Source organism: Mercenaria mercenaria, chromosome 15 (genome assembly GCF_021730395.1).
Source record: "Mercenaria mercenaria strain notata chromosome 15, MADL_Memer_1, whole genome shotgun sequence".
NCBI lineage: Eukaryota > Metazoa > Mollusca > Bivalvia > Venerida > Veneridae > Mercenaria > Mercenaria mercenaria.
The window spans coordinates 21318267-21340567 of NC_069375.1; the positions used below are offsets into that span (position 1 = coordinate 21318267).

The 22301-nt window shown below is 35.7% G+C and overlaps 1 long non-coding RNA gene across 1 annotated transcript; it reads right to left on the reverse strand.

Annotated features, from left to right (window-relative positions):
- Positions 1 to 1170: 1170 nt before the first annotated feature.
- On the reverse strand, positions 1171 to 7949 carry LOC123555717 (uncharacterized). The gene is made up of 3 exons (XR_008367375.1): positions 7809 to 7949; positions 1850 to 1970; positions 1171 to 1315 (listed from the first exon to the last, which is right to left on the reverse strand). It is a non-coding gene; the product is annotated as an uncharacterized LOC123555717 (long non-coding RNA).
- Between the last annotated feature and the right edge of the window lie 14352 nt (positions 7950 to 22301).

Consider the following 22301-nt stretch of genomic DNA (forward strand, 5'->3'; position numbering starts at 1 on the left):
ATGACCCTTTTCCCGATTTAATTTTGTAACTTTTTTTGTACGTACGCAGGTATCTCAATAATCAATAGTAACTGTTACAGTGAATCAAAATTTCACACACTTGTTCACCGTGATGACCTAACATGCATAATAAGGGTCTGCACGTCTGACTTTAAATTCATTATAGAGTTATGCAGCTTCCTTTAGCTAAGAAATACTGGTTTAGCTTTGGTACTCAAGTAGTCTTTGGTATGTAAGCAAGAACTTCATTTATCACTTTGAAGAATGAAATGAAACTTGTTTACTCTAATGATCTGACTTGCAGTGCACAGGCTCCAAGAATCTCATTCTAATTCAATGAAACAAAATTGTGCCACTATATTGACCTACAACTTATGGTTAAGTTCATGTATGTAAGCAGGTATCTTATTTAGCATCAGAGGTGGGAAATTTCTATAACTGAATCATATGTCTTGCTAAATTTGTTGGTCCTTTTGTACTTGTTTGTCGTTTATTCATTTAGTTAGCTTTCATTAGTGACATAGCATTTGAACAGCTGATCTTTGTTGCTCCTAACAAACTTGATTATTTGCCCTTTTTCATCGAGATGCATATAAAAAGTCGTGAAATTAGAACAGAAGTCAGTACATTAGTAAACAAACAAGTGAATCATTTCTTTTTATAATCTCTGTTTTGAAATGTAAGATCAGGAGACAGGAAACAAAGCTTTAATGGGGCCTAACTATTTAACCAATTATCTTGCTTAACAATATTTTGTATTCTTGCACTTGAAGCCTATCTTATGTAAAACTAGGCTTGTGCGTTTGAATTTCCAACGAAGATTGGTGTTGACCACTGCACCCATGCAGAAATTCCCAGGAATATCCTGGGAAATATTCCTGGGAATTTCTCAGGAAATGCCTGGTCCTGGGACCAGGAAAATCAGGTGCGGTATTGGAACAGGAATATTCCAGGATGACCTCTAAGGAATATAAAATCCTGGAATCTACCTAGTAACCAGGAAAATCCTGGAATCAGCCTGGTAACCTGGAAAATCCTGGAATCTACCTGGTAGCCAGGAAAATCCTGGAATCTACCTGGTAACCAGGAAAGTCTTGGAACACCAGGATCCCAGGAAAATCTAAGAAAACCAGGATCCCAAGAAATTTCTTAATGAAAATAATGATATACTTCTGTTCAAGTTCAAAATTTATTAAATAATAATTTATTGACAGTTTATACAACAACAACAAAAACACATTTTTTGGAGTTCTGTTGGCTTTAGGCAGCTTCAGAAGCACTGGAGTCATGTTCGGGAACTTCATTCCAACAATTTCTGAAAATGACAACATAAATACAAAAAAAATTGTAAATAACAATCATAAATCACTAATCATTAATATAAAAATAATTTAAACAATTTAAGATTATCTATATTAACTGTTATCACAGAAGTCAATTCAGTTTGTAATTAACTGTTCCATAAGCTTCTGTCAACTCTATCATTTGCCAGAGTACCTAGCTAATAAAACTGGAAAATCAAACTAAAATTGGAAAATCACCCAAATTGATTGGCACCAATGTTGTAAAAAATACAACCTTAGGGCTTGGGTCTTTGCTGTTGCTTTCAAGATTTGACAGTCTTATAAGCATGCAGCAATACGATTTCCCAAAGAAATTTAGGTTGATCAATTTCAGGTGATCTAGCTTGAATGCAAGATAGCAGACAGTATTGTATCATTTATATATCTTGGATATCATGTTCCAATAGCTTTCACATGGAAATGCAAAAAGGGAAATAATTAAAAATCAAAAATACACAGTGATTACCAAATTTAACACTAATTGCAGTGTTTGTTAAAATATTTACTATATTGAAACATATGTCATTGTGATTTGTTTGATGATGTCTCTCTCTGATCCCAATCTTTTCTGCAGTGTGGTCACTGATCATGATTCATGCATGTGTGTTTCTGATAAACACATTTTTTCTGAAAAATATTTTTGTGACAGTGTTTGGACAATCTTGTAAAGCCATAGTCTCATAGATATATAGCAGTCACAGTACTAATTACCTAAAAATTCTACAAGAAAAAATCCATTAAATTTCTAAAAGATAAATATATTGCTGCTTAAAGGCATTAATGTTAGTAAATTCCTGACCAAAAATACCTGTAATCAGGTGAAAGTCTCTGTGATTGATAAAGTTACTGTTTCCATCTAATATTTTCTAATCTTGTTGTTTTCTGAATTGAATTAGTTATTGAAATAAATTAATATAAGAGACTTACTTAATGTCTGTCTAATAGCCATTTTAAAATTTCTAGCAACAAAGTTTATCTCCATTTTGTTTTCCTCGAAGAAAGAACTTCCTGTTTACAGTTCATTCAAATTTTCGTATTCATGGGCAATTTCCTTTGGTATACTTAAGTTCTGAATTGAACATTTAGAGTGCTAATAATATCTGTTTGTACAGTACAAGGGGGATTTGTTCATGTATTTACTGATTTAATTCGCATAGATGATTGTAATAGTAAAAGAAACAGAAAAAAATTGGGACTACTTTTTGAGCTTCGGCAGCTAAACATTGCATGTCATTTCCATTGGTTCTTATCTTGATGAGGTTTCTAAATATAAGGATACCATCTGGTATCAGTTATTGCTACATCAACTGAACAGCAGAATATTTTATTGACCCTTACATATCTAATGACAGTGAATCAGTCAAGCTATAGATTAATCACGTTATGGTGATGCCACAGACTAGCAGAATAGTACCTTTCTTTGGCTATATGACATTTAACCCTAATGAAACATTGTTCACCCTGGCGTCGGCGTCGGCGTCACACCTTGGTTAAGTTTTTGCATGCAAGTACATACAGCTATCATTTAAAGGCATATAGCTTTGAAACTTATTTATTCTTTTTCTAGGTCAATTACCAACCTCACTGGGTCAAGTTCCATAACTCTAACATGTATTTTGAGCAAATTATGCCCCCTTTTGGACTTAGGAAATTCTGGTTAAAGTTTTACATGCAAGTTACTATCTCCAAAACTAATGCAGATATTGAATTGAAACTTCACATGTATCTTCGGGGTTATAAAACTAGTTGATGCACCAAGTCCCATAACTCTGACCTTCATTTTTGGGCCCAAATTATGCCCCTTTTGGACTTAGAAAATTCTGGGTTAAAGTTTTGCGTGCAAGTACATACAGCTATTACTAAAAGGCATATAGATTTGAAAATTATTTTTCTTTTCTAGATCAATTACCTACTTCACTGGGTCAAGTCCCATAACTCTGACATGTATTTTGGCCAAATTATGCCCCCTTTTGGACTTAGAAAATTCTGGTTAAAGTTTTGTGTGCAAGTACATACAGCTATTACAAAAAGGCATATAGATTTTAAACTTATTTTTTTTTTTTCTTTATCAATTACCTACCTCACTGGGTCAAGTCCCATAACTCTGACATGTATTTTGGGCAAATTTTGCCCCCTTTGGACTTAGAAATCGGGTTAAAGTTTTGCGTGCAAGTAAAATACAGCTATTACCAAAAGGCATATAGCTTTTAAACTTATTTATTCTTTTTCTAGGTCAATTACCAACCGCACTGGGTCAATTTTCATAACTCTTAACATGTATTTTGGCCAAATTATGCCCCCTTTTGGACTTAGAAAATTCTGGTTAAAATTTTACATGCAAGTTACTATCTCCAAACCTACTACAGATATTAAATTGAAACTTCACATGGTCTTCGGGGTTATAAAACTAGTTGATAGCACCAAGTCCCATAACTCGACAAGTATTTTGGGCAAATTATGCACCTTTTGAAATTAGAAAATCCTGGTTAAAGTTTTGCGTGCAAGTACATACAGCTATTACCAAAAGGCATATAGCTTTAAACTTATTTATTCTTTTTCTAGGTCAATTACCAACCGCAAATGGGTCAATTTCATAACTTTAACATGTTATTTGAGCAAATTATGCCCCCTTTGGGCTTAGAAAAATTCTGGTTAAAATTTTACATGCAAGTTACTGTCCTCAAAACTAATGCAGATATTTAATGAAACTTAACATGTTTTCGGGGTTATAAAACTAGTTGATAACATCAAGTCCCATAACTCTGATATGTATTTTGGTCACATTATGTCCCCTTTCGAACTTAAAACTCTTTTGATATTTTAACATTTTGGGTAATAATTTCCTGCTTCTGTGACAATATTTCGAATAGTCGAGCTTGGCTGTCTTACGGACAGCTCTTGTTTTACTTATATACTTGTTTGTGCTATTGTTTGTGATGTTCAATAATAAAGAAAAGAAGCAATTATATTAAAATGATTACTATATTTAATTAATTTAGAAACTTGTGTTTTTTGCAAACTGTAAGAAGTGATTTTTTTCTAATATTGTTTTTGCCCTGTCCGTCCTTCCGTCCGTTCGTACGTCACACTTCATTTCCGAGCAATAACTGGAGAACCATTTGACCTAGAACCTTCAAACTTGATAGGGTTGTAGGGCTGCTGGAGTAGACGACCCCTATTGTTTTTGGGGTCACTCTGTCAAAGGTCAAGGACACAGGGGCCTGAACATTGAAAACCATTTCCGATCAATAACTACAGAACCACTTGACCCAGAATAATGAAACTTAATAGGATGATTGGTCATAAAGAGTAGATGATCCCTATTGGTTTTGGGGTCACTCCATCAAAGGTCAAGGTCACAGGGGCCTGAACATTGAAAACCATTTCCGATCAATAACAAGAGAACCACTTGACCCAGAATGTTGAAACTTCATAGGATGATTGATCATGAAGAGTAGATGACCCCTATTGATTTTTGGCTCACTCAGTCAAAGGTCAAGGTCACAGGGGCCTGAACATTGAAAACCATTTCTGATCAATAATTAGAGAACCACTTGACCCAGAATGTTGAAATTTCATAGGATGATTGGTCATGAAGAGTTAATGACCCCTATAGTTTTTGGGGTCACTCCGTCAAAGGTCAAGGTCACAGGGACCTGAACATTGAAAACCATTTCCGATCAATAATTAGAGAACCACTTGACCCAGAATGTTAAAACTTTATAGGATAATTGGACATGCAGAGTAAATGACCCTAATTAATTTTGGAGTCACTCCATCAAAGGTCAAGGTCACAGGGGCCTGAACATTGAAAACAATTTCCGATCAATAACAAGAGAACCACTTAACCCAGAATGTTGAAATTTAATAGAATGATTGGTCATGACGAGTAGATGACCCCTATCGATTTTGGGATTACTCTGTCAAAGGTCAAGGTCACAGGGGCCTGAACATGGAAAACCGTTTCCGATCAATAACTTGAGAACCTCTTGACCCAGAATGTTAAAACTTTATAGGATAATTTGACATGCAGAGCAAATGACCCTAATTAATTTTGGGGTCACTCTATTAAAGGTCAAGGTCACAGGGGCCTGAACATGGAAAACAATTTCCAGTCAGTAACTTGAGAACCACTCCACCCAGAATGTTGAAACTTCCTAGGATGATTGCTCATGCAGAGTAGATGACCCCTATCGATTTTGGGGTCACTCTGTTCAAGGTCAAGGTCACAGGGCCTGAACATTGATAACCATAATTTGGAAGAGGACCTTATAATGATGCTCCAGACCAAGTATGACAAAGATCCACCAAGCTGTTCATGAGACGCTGTATAAAGGCATTTCTAGTTTTAGCTCTAGCAGCCCCTATAAGGGGTCAAATGTCTCAGCTGAACAAAGTTGGCTACAAATCAAGTTTGATTAGAATACATGAGAAAAAAATCAATTAAAGGATTTTTTTATTTTTTTTTTATTTATTTCTAAAATAGGCCAACTGAACCCGCTTTAACAAAAGCATATTCGCTATTCACGAATCTTTGGACAATGACGTCACACATATAAAAAAAGTGAAGGTCAAACAAAACATACAATTGTAATTATTTCAATATTTTTGTTCATAAAGGGAAAATTTGACCATAGTAATCAAAATAGATAAACTGTATGCAGCGTACCTTCATTCAGTGTAATGAGATTCAGTTTATTATATAGCTATATATAATAAAACAGATTTCAACTGAGTTCAATATTTGCATACCATACTAAAGAAAAATATTCATTATTTATAAATCAGTAAAATAAATTTTTAACAAAAATATCAAAACAAACAAGTACTCAAATTTTTAAAATGCAATCTGAATAAGTCAAAAAAGCAAGAAACCCTTTTCATATACAGACGACAATTGTAACAAGGAAAATCTTTTAAAAAGCACTTCTCTACATAAAAGACTCTTATCACACCCTTATTCATGTGATATGCAGACCGTATTCAGCTCTTTCTTCAATTTGTATATGTTGGTATTTGAACAGGTTTTTATCATAATTTTTTAAAACTTACTTATCATTTTGAGAATATTAATATTCTTGCTAAATATACTGAGCCAAAGTTAGCTTTAAAACTGTGAACAGCGTCGGTTAGGATAAACGCTTTGTCTACATTTCACTCAGCGTAGCACAATCAACAGAGTGAAAGAAATTGACACTCTCGTCCAATCAGGAAGAGTTTTACATAAATCTTCCATTTTGATAAATTATCTATAATGCGTTATCAAGTAGTTTGATTTGCAAACTGAAGTCACGTGACATAGGAAACGAAAACGAATTTAGACGGCGTTCGCCGAAAAAGATCACGGATGCAACTGGGGCGAAATGCGCAAAAATTTGATTTGCTTTTTAAAACAGCAGCTCTCAAAAACAAACTACTGTCACGGACACCGCTGTTTCATCAGGGCCAGACATGCACAGTCAGGTAGATGCGATGAAGGGAAGCCCTGCTCCGGCAGCTGCTGAGACAATGTCCGTGGATACTACTAGTGCTTCCGTTAATGACGACATGTGAAACCCCGATTGGATGTCACCTAACGATTTAATAAAGAAAATAAAAGTTGCCTGTTTTCATAGATTATGTTCTGTACAATACTTCTTATAATTCACATTAGTTTGATATCTGTAATACTCAATTGGGCCTTAATTTAAGGGTTATGATCAGATGTCATTTTCTCCAGAATGAATTCCCCCTCCCTAAAACGACGCGAAATTCCCCCCTCCAAGGGCCCCGGCCCCAATCCCCCAAAATGTAGAGAGGGCCCTGTAATTTTTGGACAGGTGTGACATATACTTAGCACGTATTTCCTGTTCGTTTCTTTATCCAGGTACCATTTAAGCTCAAGATCTGTGGAGTTCTAAAAAAATCTAATGCACCACATATGTAGCCCATATACAACATATGTATCCCATTCGGTTTTCCGCCCAAAAATATATTTCTAGCAAAGTGGTCGCCAAATATTTTTTCTTCAGTATGGGGTTTAGCATACGGAAGGTTGCGAGGGCAAAATTAAGCAGGCGCAGGGCAACAAAACAACATATTTCCACCTGTTGATAAAAATGTTGCTATTTTTCAGTCATACCGCTTCACGGAGGATACGTTTTTCTCCGTCATTTCTACAAATACAGGTAAGGTAAATGCACTTACATGCTAGGTAATGTATACTCGGTTGCACTGCATCGCGATTTTTTTGCAAAACAGTGTCATTTTCACAATATTCAACCACAAATAAAAATTTCACGTATTTTTCTGCGAAATGTTTACCACATATGTACTACCGGAAGCACAACATATGATTTTAAGCGGTGCCCATTTGGGAATACATATGTTGGATTCCCTCCCGTTTTCATGGTGCAATAAAACAAGCAAACAAAAAAAACAACAACAACAAAAAAAAAACGAGAAAGAAATAAAATTCTACAGTACCTTATATTCTAAATCTTAAACTGGTACCCAAGTGGTGAATTGTTTATTGACCATTTTTTACACACGCTTACAGAATGAATATTTCTACATAAGATGCAACCACTGCCTTTTCCAAGTATTATGTGACGTCATTGTCCCAGTATAACTTAGAGTCACTGGACCTATGCTCGCCCAGGCACATGCTCGCCCATTTTTTAATTTGATGCCAGATTGTGTAATAAAGATGCAAACTTTCATCAGATGTGTTGTTTATTTTTTGTACCCTTTGTGTCCCACTTTCTGTCCTCACTTTTGAAGAGTTTCCGGTTCCGGTCAAGGTCGATAGCAGACGAAAATAAAAAGGAAAGTGAAACCAAAAGTGAAAGTGGCCAAAAAGAAACATGACTTAAAGTATTTTAAAAAAAAAAACATTGGTTAAAAACTGTTGCAAAACTAAAGGTTAAACATAGTATGAACTTTTTATGCAGTTTATTTCAAACTATCAGACCAAATAATGATTTTATATCAGCAAATATTCGTCGACTCCGGGCTGTCAAAATTGTTTCCGAAATGCTGCTTCCAGGGCAAAAACAATTACAGACAATTTTACCATCATCTTTCACATCTACACGGTGGGGAAACCACGTGACTAACTTGGATAACGTGCACGCAAAAGTGCTAAAAATAGGCCCGCTTCAGGTATGTTTTTTCACTATAACTTTTTTGATCCGCAATTGTTTTAAACGAGATAACGTGCATAAACCCCGCAATAAAAAGCTCTTTCAGCGCATATATGTAACTTGATGAAACTCCCTCCCGTTTTTACGTAATCCTTGCCCAACCGATTCGATAGATGCAAAATATTTTGGTAACGAACACGTCTGTTCACAAGTTACGCACCTAGCACAGATTCTGCAGAGAATTTTCGCTGGAATTTAGGTTTAAAATAAAGCTTGTCATTGTCCAAAGTCCTGTACCAAATATTTAACATGACTATTCAGGAATATTAAAGATATCGTAAGTCAAAGGGTGCGGTAACGTACACGTTGTGGTTTTTCAGGGGGGTGACGTACACGTCATTTTTCCCCAGAGGGTAACGTACACGTCAAAGACTATTTATCATGCATGTAGAACATCTTTGTCTTTAAATGACTGAACTGTAAACATTTTGATATTGTTAAAAAAATGCAGATGCTGGGAATAGGCTGTTTTTCTTTCGGTAGGTTAGTATATACAGAAATGCTACAGTGAAAATGAGTAGCGTCGGTCCTCATCCAAGCTTGGAAATAATTACACATTTACTGCTCTTGTATATCTATACATAAATAGGTAAAATGATAAAATTTTGAAATTATTTTGCTCTAAATCCATCATATGCGCAACTGACCATGTATCTTTGAGTGAAAAAGTTGACAGTTGCTTACGGGGGATGGAAGCCTAGTACTTGTTCTTTCCAGTAACGATAGTTAGTTTAGTTGTCCGCACCATATGATTCTGACTTTGAAAAAGGACATAAATCAAAGACAAACAAAAAGAAGTATTAAATACGCATATAGGTATCATTGTTGCACCGAGAGTAACAGCAGTAAAACTATTATCTATTTATAGCACGGAGAATGAATATATTTGCCAGGAGTGTGGAATGTCTTTTCGGAGAAAAAGTAATTTAAAGGCGCACGAGAAGAGACATAGTGGTGCGTGAACCTATCACTGTTATGGGAAAAACTTTTTTGGACGACCCATTGTCTAAAAATAACAACAGAAAAAACTTGTTACTTCTCTTTCTGACATGTTTATATTTTGTATATCATGTCAAATAAAAGTCAGTATAATAGATCTTATAGTCGCAGTGTAAATTTATTGTCCAAAAATTATTGCGCTTCAATATGAATAATAAGATCGCACGTGTCGCCTGCTGGGGACGAATGCTAGAGTAGTACACATAAGAGAAGAAGAATGACCTCTACTAGTGTGCGAAGTATCAAGTCAATCCTTTATATTGTTTTTACATGGATTCCAGACAGGTTTCTTATACATACAGGAAGGTAATTAAAAATGGAGTCAGTAAGAGTTATGATTCCTTATCACTGCACTTTCTTTCACTGACCTGTATTAATGTGCAAAGTAGCAAATCAATCCTTCATAGTTTTTGGCTTGGGCTTCAGTCAAGCTTCTTGCTTTTCCTTTTCATGCATAAAGGGAGGTGATTCAAAAATGGGGTCAGCTGAAGTAAAGGTTCTTTGACACTGCACTTTGCTTCACTGACCTCTATCAATGTATCAAGTATCAAGACAATCCTTTATATGGTTTTGTCATTGGCTCCAGACAAGTTTTTTTCATAGATAAAGGGAGGTTATTCAAAAATAAGGTGAGTTAGAGTTATGGTTCTTTGACACTGTACTTCCTTTCATTGGACCTCTATTTATTTATGTGCAAAGTATCAAGTCAATCCTTTATATAATTTCGAGTTGGGCTTCAGACAAGCTTTCTATATAACGATAAGGGGAGGTTATTTAAAAATGTGACCATCACACTGCACTCTTCTGTCAATGTGTAAAGTATCGAGTCAATTCTTCAAATAGTTTTTGACTTGGGCTCTGGACAAGTCTTTTTTATAAGGATAAGGGGAGATAATTGAAAAATGGGACCACCTAGAGTTATGGTTCTTTGAAACTGCACATCCTCTCACTGTGTTCGATCATTGTGTATAGTAACAAATTAGCACCTTTATTACTTCTTGAGTTATGCTCCGGACAAGAAGCTTGACGGACGCCAGCTGGTCGCCAGACGGACAGACGACGGAAAAGTGATCCCTATATGTCGCAGCTTCTTTGTAGTAGGCGACACAAAACCTAACTGTCTAAGTCAACTGTACTTGTTTAAAAAAAAAACTCAGATTTTTTGCGACATTTTCTAACTTTTTTTTTTTGCGATCCAATATAGCTTAGTTTTGTTTAATAGTTAATTATAATCTGGTTACTGCTTATACCTGTACAATAAATTATAAAATAATGAAATCATTATCAAAATATATAAGGTATTGATTTTGTGAATGAACAACCTAAACTTAACCGAGGCTGTTGGATGTAATTGACGCATTTATAGATCTATATTATCAGAATATGTCAGCATTTATAATTTAATCAACCATGGAATGGCTATAGCCCTTAGATATGCAAAATTTAGGTCAATACTGATATGTTGTTTCAGTAAGGAGGTCTAAATGAATAACTAGCTGACCAACAAACTGTAACTAACCTACAGAAAGAATAACATATTACTCCCGCACGATAATTTAAACGACAACGTGTTTATATTATTGGTTGATTGTTATGGTCCCATGCATGATAGAACTCAAAAGTTTGTCAATGAAACAAATAAGGTGCATGCTGTCATATTAAACAAAAAGATTTTCTGTATTCTAACGTTTTAATGAAGAAAAATCATGGTTATCAAACATGCTATCGTTCGAGTTATCGTTCAGAATTTATACTAATTCCAGCATCTTTTTAACAATATAAAAAATGTTTCAACGGGCCATCAAGAAGATTTGAACATATGGATTTGGTTAAACCCTGCTGACAGACAGAACTACATGGTTTATTCCCAGAAACCTAATTAACTTTTGATATTTGGAAAAAAAAGTTAACAATTAAAATGGCAACTGCTAACAATGTCTACTTGTCAAAATAACATACACGTTTAGACCATAAAATTCCAGCTGCTATTCATTTTCACTGTAGCATCTCTGTATATACTAACCTACGGAAAGAAAAACAGCCTATTCCCAGCATCTGCATTTTTTTAACAATATCAAAATGTTTACAGTTCAGTCATTTAAAGACAAAGATGTTCTACATGCATGATAAATAGTCTTTGACGTGTACGTTACCCTCTGGGGAAAAATGACGTGTACGTCACCTCCTGAAAAACCGCAACGTGTACGTTACCGCACCCTTTGACTTACGATATCTTTAATATTCCTGAATAGTCATGTTAAATATTTGGTACAGGACTTTGGACAATGACAAGCTTTATTTTAAACCTAAATTCCAGCGAAAATTCTCTGCAGAATCTGTGCTAGGTGCGTAACTTGTGAACAGACGTGTTCGTTACCAAAATATTTTGCATCTATCGAATCGGTTGGGCAAGGATTACGTAAACACGGGAGGGAGTTTCATCAAGTTACATAAATGCGCTGAAAGAGCTTTTTATTGCGGGGTTTATGCACGTTATCTCGTTTAAAACAATTGCGGATCAAAAAAGTTATAGTGAAAAAACATACCTGAAGCGGGCCTATTTTTAGCACTTTTGCGTGCACGTTATCCAAGTTAGTCACGTGGTTTCCCCACCGTGTCTAGTTTATTTTAATGTAATTAAAAATATGTTGTTTATGCAATTTTGTGATTCGTCTGCACCCTACCCATAACTTCTGGGCAAGAATGCTGCATCATTAGTTTTTACAGTAAATACGTTTTGATAACTTTTATTGTATAACTATCATGCTTTTTGCGGGAGTAATTATGTTGTTGAGAATACTGATAGATTAGACTAAATGTTTATCTTGTCATTTAATACATAAATGGTTTTCTTTTAAAAATATACCACTGGGCGAGCATGGGTCCTGTCCACCAGGAAAAACGATGGAAACAGTATAGTGGTGTTATGCCCGTTTTCAAAGTCTCGGATGTAAGTGTTTACTAAAAATTTGGGTCATTTGAATGGGGCAATGCCTGGGTAGAACTGACGAGGCAAAGAAGTTGATATATAATATTACAATAAAAATATTGCAATTTTAATGCCTTTTCTGGGCGAGGACTGGTCCAGTCAGTCTAAAGAAGTGTCCATATATTTTTACAGGTCTTTGAAGTTTGATCATGGAATCCGAGTATGATAGCTATGAAGAAGTGTTTGTGGCCATCAATCGGCATGAAATTGCTACCACTACAAAGTTTTGTGTTGTCACAGCAACCAAAGGATTTGGAAATAGTGGTAAATTTTATGACACTGTAATCTGAGGACATAATTATATCAATATTTTCTTGAGGTTGTATTCTTGACATAGATCTATTTTTGTTCACTTTTTTACTAAAATTGGTGTGTTAATTAATAAAAAGTGTCTACAATGAAAAGCCTCAAAGTTATATAGATATGACTGTAGAGTCACTGGACCTATGCTCGCCCAGGCACATGCTCGCCCACTTTTTAATTTGATGCCAGATTGTGTAATAAAGATGCAAACTTTTATCACATGTGTTGTTTATTTTTTGTACCCTTTGTGTCCCACTTTCTGTCCTCACTTTTGAAGAGTTTCCGGTTCCGGTCAAGGTCGACAGCAGACGAAAGTAAAAGTAAAAGTGAAACCAAAAGTGAAAGTGGCCAAAAAGAAACATGACTTAAAATAAATATTTTCAAAAACACTGGTTAAAAGCTGTTGCAAAACTAAAGGTTAAACATAGTATGAACTTTTTATGCAGTTTATTTCAAACTATCAGACCAAATAATGATTTTATATCAGTAAATATTGGTCGACTCCCGGCTGTCAAAATTGTTTTCGAAATGCTGCTTCGAGGGCAAAAATAATTACAGACAATTTTACCATTATCTTTCACTTCTAGTTCATTTAAGTGTATTTGTAAATATGTTGTTTATGCAATTTTGTGATTCGTTTGCAGCCTACCCATAACTTCTAAGCAAAAATGCTGCATCATTAGTTTTTACAGTAAATACGGTACGATAACTTCTATTGTATAGCTATCATGCTTTTTGTGGAAGTAAATATGTTTTTGAGAATACTGATAGATTAGACTAAATGTTAATCATGTCATTTAATACACAAATGGTTTTCTTTTAAAAATATACCACTGAGCGAGCATGGGTCCTGTCCACCTGGAAAAACGATGGAAACAGTATAGTGGTGTTTTGCCCGATTTTCAAATCCCAGATGTAAGTGTTTACATTAAATTGGGTCATCTGAATGGGGCAATGCCTGGGTAGAACTAACGAGGCAAAGAAGTTGATACATATTATTAAAATAAAAATATTGCAATTTTAATGCCTTTTTCTGGGCGAGGACTGGTCCAGTCAGTCTACGTCAGAAGTTAGGCCTAGATCTAAATGAAAAAGAAAACAGAGGCCCGTCCAAGTTTTTTTTTACATAACTGCAATGTCCAATGAATGGTGTTACGAGTACTTAAAATATGTGTGTCTCTTATCCAAATCCGTAATTTTTAAGTTTTTATACACACCAGTTTTCAGGACGCTAATAGTCTTACCACTAAGTACTGTCAGACTGTAGTGCATTTTCCAAAACTTTAGATCTAGATCTACATGAAATAATCAACGTAAGCCTTTAACTCGGAGGTGATTACAATTCAGATTTTTCTCCAGTTAGAATCTAGTAGATCTAAGTCCAAATGCGTTGATTAATAATCAAAATAAGCCTTGCCACTTTGATTTCTGCATATAAAGAGGAGAAATATGAGCCGTGCCATGAGAAAACTAACATAGTGCGTTTGCGACCAGCATGGATCCAGACCAGCCTGCGCAACTGCGCAGTCTGGTCAGGATCCATTCTGTTCGCTAAAGGTTTCTCTGAAAGCGAACAGCATGGACCCTGCCTAGACTGCGCGGATGCGCAGGTTGGTCTGGATCCATGCTGGTCGCAAACGCACTATGTTGGTTTTCTCATGGCGCAGCTCGTATGTATCTCTCTCTCTTTTGTATTTATTAATAATAAAACACCGTAACTCTAATACGGCATGAAACGCACGTGCACTTTTCCCGCCAAAATAAACGCTTATGTTTGTTTGCGACAACCAACAGCATTTGGGTAAACCGTGGGTACGCTTCAAGTTTCAAAGCGTGGGATTCGGAGCTATGATTCCGGCGGCAAAAATAGCAATCTTACGGGTCATACCGCGTCATACGTATTACCATTCTCATCCATCAGATGGTCGTCAAAATCCCGAGACAAAGTTCATCCGGGGAATCACGGTAGACCTCTGGTATGCGAGAATGACGTATTACTTACGTGTAAGCGTATTTTTCCAGCTGTGTGTTCTAGTAACACTATCGTAGGAAAATAATATCTGAAACGAACAACCTGTAGTATAATTTCATTTATTATATACCTATATAAATTCTGTAAAAAATCGGCTTGTATTTCACAATTAAATATGAACAGAGAGACAAAAATTCCGTATTGTACCTTTTAAATTCCGTATTGTACCTTCCGTATTGTATGCTGCCGGACTATTTTCATTAATATGCATGATCCGACACATTACTATAATTAGCGCACATAAAAACTTCACTAAGTTGTATTTAATATCGATAAACATTGAAGATTTCGTTCAAGAACAAAACAAGAATCAAAATGGTAAAGATATATAATAAAAGGGTCATTATAACAGTAGCTAGATCTTGGACTTTATATTCGGCTCTCGTGGATTTTGCAAGGTCGGATCACACTCGGCACTTGCGCGCCTCGTGAGATCCGATCTGGCAAAATCCACTCGAGCCGAATACTGCATCCCAGATCAAGCTACTGTTATAATAACCCTATTGCATCGCGAAAAAGATATGCTTCATTGATTAAAAAAATACCAGAAACTACAACTGAAATATAAGTAATGATCTATTCTTTTTGTCATGTATCTTCTCGTTGAATTTGCAGTCTGGATCATGCTTTAAATAGCAATGAGACCGTCGTTGATCGCCGAAAGAATGATGTCAATCAAGATGTCCCGACGTTATATAATCGTGCCACCGATTATTTACTGTATCTTGCAAACGCGTAGATGTCGATAAAATCCGCGGAGACCGATTAATTCTTCCATTTTTCCCGCCATGTATCCAAGTGGCACGTGGCGTTTTAATCACACCCTATAAACGACTGTAGCCTCCTCTTGCGAGTGATCAAAACAATAAACAGACACGCGAAAGGTAAGAATCGTCTTCAAATTCATTATTTTGCTTTACACTGTATGTGTATTAAAGTTTAACGATAAGTCTAACATAAATATGTGTATATGGTGATATAATAGATGAAACTGACAGGTAATGTTTACAAAATGTTGGATAATCACACTCATTGCATGAAAATTCACTCGACCAAGTCACGAAACTGATAAAGATTACGCCAAATTGATTTGTAATCCAATTATCCATGATGCTTTCTGTAATATGTATGCATACTCCATAAATATATGTAAATAAAATGTTTCGTATTTATTGCGTTTTTGAATGAAATAATTTTTTATCTAGTCTGTGTAAAAACATTAACTGTATGCCGACTTGCCAATTTTGATATTTGATCTGAACGCGTATTTGCGAGTGATACTGTATTCCATCTTGCGAGTACAGTAGGCGATTTATGTCCTTTAAAGGTGTCAATGAAATTTTAAATGCAAACAAAATTGTCTCTTTTGGTCAGTCGTCATGTTTATAATGTCATTTAATGTCTAACTCCTCGTGCGATACTTGTACTAATCCATTGGGGGTGGGGATGGAGTGTCTGTGACTCGCTATCCTACTTAATTAGATAATTAATTGAATGCTTCAGCGTCGTTTACATGCAAGTATTCGGTGTTGGTTTTATACACATATGTCACAAACTGACATACGGGCCTCAATGTATCTGTAGTGTAAATACAGGTATTGCATCATCTTTTTGTAAATTTTTGAGTTGTGAGGTAACTGTCAGATTTTACGCATAAAATACCTCTCATGTTTTTCTGTATTTCATAATTTGAATTTCCATGTAAATTTTATTAAATTCGGTTCAGTAACAAGAAAGTTGGTATTTTATAAACTTCAGTAACTATGTTTTTATCCCCAAAACCACTATAAACGGGCCTTAAATTGTAAATTTCAATCCGCGCCAAAGAGTCAGATTTCCCGCTATAATGTGATTCCCGTGAAAATGCAAATAATCAGAGTACACGCATAAGCCGTGAGTCCCAAGAAATTTAGTATTTGACGGACATTACCCTACAAACAGACTGGACTAGATATGCCTAGTGCACACCACTTTCGACATTAGAAAATTTACATCAAATTGATATTATATTCATGCTAGCTTTTGTATTACGTTTATTTCGCATTAACACGTATTAATTTGTGATTATAAATAATAGCTGCAGTTTATCATTTCCTTATCTATAATTTTTCATCATAAACTTTTCATATCTTTTCCATACTTTAACTTTAGACTTGTTAGTAATTTTAGAAATAATGAAGTAATAAGTGACGTATTCTAATCACGTGACGTATGAACTTAGTAGCACATAATATTTTGTATAAGTAGCACGTATTATTTATGGGAGCCTATGGAGGTATGGTGTATCCAAAGGAGCAGTTTTATGCCCTTACTTATTTGTTTTGTTATGGTGCTTACCATATGTTATATATTTTAGCTTCTTCCACCAGACAACTTTTACCTGGTGATGCTGTCACGACCCGGAAGTACAATACCCGAGGTTCACTTGTCTTCACTCGCCTGGATGTGATTTTCCCAGCGCAGAGCTTTTGTCCCATGGTTGTGCCGTAAACTGCAAAGACGATGATTTTTGTAATCCACTGAAGTCAGCTCAGGGATGCAATCACCTACCATCATAGGGAGCCAAAACGGAGTAAAACGTATTCACGGTTTAAAGGGACTTTATTTGAAGATATTTTGTATTTTTGTGCTACTTAATGTTCAAGTTAACGGAAACATCTGTGTCAACGAACAGCCAGTGTTAGAACTTTACACTTCACAAAAGAGTTACTGAGCTCAGATTTTTTCTTTCTTTCTTATAATAAGATTTTTGTTTCACTTTTCATTTATTTATTGTAAATAATCATTTTCTGTAAATGAATTTGTAAATATTGTAATGGGTGTTGATTTGTTCTGATAGTTATTGTCCCCGGTACGTCCATCCTGTCACAGCATATACTATCATAAAATACGAATTAGAAACTGAAAGTATAAACAGGGTCCCTACTATTTCATGCAAGAAATAAACCGTCGATTCCCTACGAAAATCACGGTTATCTGACGATTTTAAAATAAATATGAGATGAGACAGGAGGGGACTATAGGTTGACTCCCGTCTGTCTTCATCGATGTGGGTTCGAGCCTCACTCGGGGCGTTGAATTCATCATGTGAGGAAGCCATCCAGCTGGCTTACGGAAGGTCGGTGGTTCTACCCAGGTGCCCGCTCGTGATGAAATAATGCACGGAGGGGCACCTGGGGTCTTCTTCCACCATCAAAGCTGGAAAGCCGCCATATGACCTAAAATGTGTCGGTGCGACGTTAAACCCAACCCAACCCGTCTGTCTGTCCGTCTGCAACAAAATGATCGTCTGATTTTTTAAAAAAAACTATTTCACCCGCAAGTATCCTGCGAATAAACGTATAAATAGAAAAGGATAACGAAAACATTACCGGGAAAGTCGATTAAGTCCTTATTAGTAATTCAGAGTTTACTTCAAAGTAAACCAGTCAACATGATTCAAATGTAGTACAACTATTTTGTCACGAATGGCCTAATGGTTTAACTACCCGAGTCCCCCTTCCTCAATAATAACATAAACATGTTATCGTTATAAATACCGTGCGCGAGTAGTACAGCCGTCGTGATACTAGCTGTCAAGATTTACTGCTATTTCTCAGGTTAGAAATAATTTACATTTGATAGTGATAACACGTCAGGAATCTGTCCTGCGGATTTGACCTGGGACCTAGTTTTTGAGCCCTGATTACCCAATATCAAACTCGTCTAAGATTCTATTGATGTAACATTATGACCAAGTTTCATTAAGATTGGACCAAAAGTGTGACCTCTCAGTGTTAACAGTCAAATTGTTGACGACGGACGAGGACGACGCACACAGGTGATCACAAAAGCTCACCCTTGAACACTTCTTGCTCAGGTTAGGTTTTCCTCTAATGGCACTTCTGCTTGTAAAATGGGAACTTATTTCATTCGCAGAATGTATTTTCAGTAAAATAAGACAAGTTTCATGTTAAAGTTCGTGTGTTTATGACAAATACAAAGACAAAACTAAAATAATGCTGTTTACTGTGCGACGCTATCAAGAAAGCGATTCACAAAGGATTAGTAGATTCAGTCTGTCGCCGTTTCACTCCAAATCACCCCATTCACTGTTCATATTTTCACATCTATCAATTGTAGTTGCGATTATATACTGGTTTCAATGGTTTGAAATTCTAGAAAGTATAGAATTGTATGCGACACATTGTCTAATTATGGTCTCATGATGGTGAACATTTGTGCCAAGTTACTTCAAAATCCCTTAATGCATAAAGAAGTTAAGGCCTGACACAAAAAAAAGCAGACCATGTTTCACCTTTAGGTGTTACTTAAAAAGAAAAGGAAAATAATAAGATGGACATTAAGTACATATTGCCGATGTTTGTACGTAATCTTTGAAGAGAGGTAGTGTAATAGCATTGAAGTAATTGCACAACCAAATATATGAGGACACATATACAAACAGACCGAACAGACAGACCCCATGTTGACTGCTATATTCCACCCTCCTTCAAACTTTGTTTGCGGGTTATAATTATGAAGAAGTACTACAGGACCATAGGAAAAGCCGATATTTTATAAAGAAGTCACTCACAAACAGGCATACAGTCTTTTTACGAAACTCGCAAGGACTTGTACAGTATTTAAGTAAGCACGCATACAATCAGGAAATAACACCGAATCTTCTTTCATTGACGGGTATGAACATATTGGAGAATTTATCAATGATTTTACTTTATTTTACCAAACTAGTATTGTTTCTTCATCCATGAAACAGTGAAATTTACATGTAGGTCAGTCTTCAAGCAAGAAAATAAGTACTTTTGACGCCGACAATGTATAATTCTGGACAAAATCAGTGATCAATCAAGTTTTTTGCTATAATTCTACCTGTCATCAGACTAACACAATATATATAGAAACAAATCATGTTCAGCTGCCAATAAAATGTAAATATGCATACCTTCAAAGCAAATCAGTCACTTTAAAATGTTATTTTTAACTTTTAGCTGTCAGTTTATTGTTTTGATCACTCGCAAGAGGAAGAGGGGGCTACAGTCGTTTATAGGGTGTGTTAATGCACTGACCTAGAACTCATGAATATTCCGTGTGTTTCCGTAATTAATTTTCAGTGAATGAATTAAATAATGATAATCATTTAATTTATTAATTGATATCGCATGCGCAGATCCATCTCGTTGTTGTAAGAAGTCCTCTGTGTTACTATAACATTTCGTATTTCACGATGGGAAAATTGTCACGCATTAATATCATGATTTTCGTTCAATTTCATGAAAAACTACTCTACTACTCAACATTAACATTCTTCTTCATGCCAAAATGCTATAAAAATATTTTATACTTCTTTGCTCATGCATAATAGTTCCGCAAACCCGTTCTACGAAATGTCAAAAGTAAAATTTTCGCGAATATATAGAACAAGTGTTTTATTCAATAAACGGACATTTCAAGAAACTGCCAGCTGTACACGAAAAAAGATACAGGTAATATGGATACAATTACATTACATAGAATTAATATTGATGGTCTGAGCAGAATTCGAACCCATGCTAACGTGCGTAAAAGCTGGAGAGCTTACCACTACGCCAGAGTGCCATTGGTAGACAAATTTATATAGACATTTTCGAACAATAATTTAATATACTTGTAATTGCAGTTTTGCATACGCACCAAAAGTGAACAGGGAAAAGAAATAGAATGCTAACGAGAGTTCCAAAATGAAAACGAAGCTGAAACGAAAACGTGCTTGAACTGAGAACAAATTCTCTGTATGGAGATTACCTTTCCCTAAAACGAGTCGAATTTTTCTTTGCCCATACAAATACAATGTAGTAAAACAGTTGTACAGAATCCTTGTGATTCGCATGTTTATAAATCACATGTACCCATTTCATTATCCGGCGTTTACTAAAACATGTACTGCGTGATATCATTATTCTAAAAACTCGTGACAAATTTTCGATAAATCGTGTTCAAAGAAATGACAAGCCTTGTTGGCGTCGGGACATGCCGATGATACATGTACGTTTTAAAATAAAAATGCCTTTGACTAAACAGGATTTTTCCAAAACCGTATTGCTAGATCCATATATATATCGTCTGCTAGATCCATATATATATCGTCTGCTAGATCCATATATATATCGTCTAAGTATACATTTTTGTAGGTAGACTCTCCGTAGGTAGACTTTCCGTAGGTAGACTTTCCGTTGGTAGACTTTCCGAATATTTGGTTGAACTTGGGCGCAAGTTGTAAAGAGCCAGTCTTAACGAATGAAAACACGTAAATATCGGCCCATTTTATACGTCATAATGGATTTCCAAATGGAACGGGAAGCAGACGTTTCTTCAATTATTTTGGCGGGAAATCTGCACATGCCTTCCATGATGTTCTTTGGTATTGTCCACCAGTTTACAGAAAATTTAGTACATGTATTTGCGTTATAAATTTGTATTAAATATCGGACCATCTTATACGCCATAATGGATTTCCAAATGAAACGGGAAGCTTCTTTCAATCTCTGGAGATGTTCAACCCAATCCTTGCCCTGACACTACAGTGTCAGATACATCATCTATTTCTGGATACAGTGAGGTGTTGAGCAGTGGTCTTAGTGTTTTGCATCAAAATATACAGAGCTTGAAACCCAAGATCGAGATCCTTGAAGTCGAGTCTCAATCATATGACATTTTAGTTTTCACGGAGACTTGGCTGAATATGTCTGTTGTATCTGATGACCTACTCTTGCCAAACTTTCTACCACCCTTTCGATGTGATAGAATGAACCGTATTGGTGGTGGTGTCGCCATTTATGTCCAAAAGGGTATCATTGCTTCAGAAAGAGTAGATCTTGCTTTTACTGGTCTTGAGGCGCTTTGGTTAGAACTTATTGTTAACAAACGTAAAATTATCTTTGGAGGTATATATCGACCACCTGACTCAAACAATAACCATTGGCTTCTCTTAGAACAAAGCATAGATCAAGCTTTCAACCAGTGGTGTGATAACATACTTGTTACAGGAGACTTTAACATCAATGTTCTTAACACCACCTCAAATAAAATAACAAACCTAATGGCATCGTACAATGCAGAACAACTCATAACACTCCCTACCTACTTCACTGAACACTCTAATTCTCTAATTGACCTTATGTTTGTGAAGAACACGAACCAAGTCATTTCTAGCTTTGTTGCTGACCCTTTCATTCCAAACTTCACTCGTTTTCACTGTCCAGTCGTTGCTGTTCTAAAATTAGACAAACCTAAACATACTTCATTTAAGCGCAAGATTTGGCTGTACGACAGAGGTAACTATGATGACTACAGAGCAAAACTCCAAGCAACTAATTGGGAGACTCTGATGGACAGTAATGACCTCGAAAAGGTTGCTCAAGACATTACAGAGAGTATCTTATCAGCTGCATCAGAATCTATACCAAATAAAG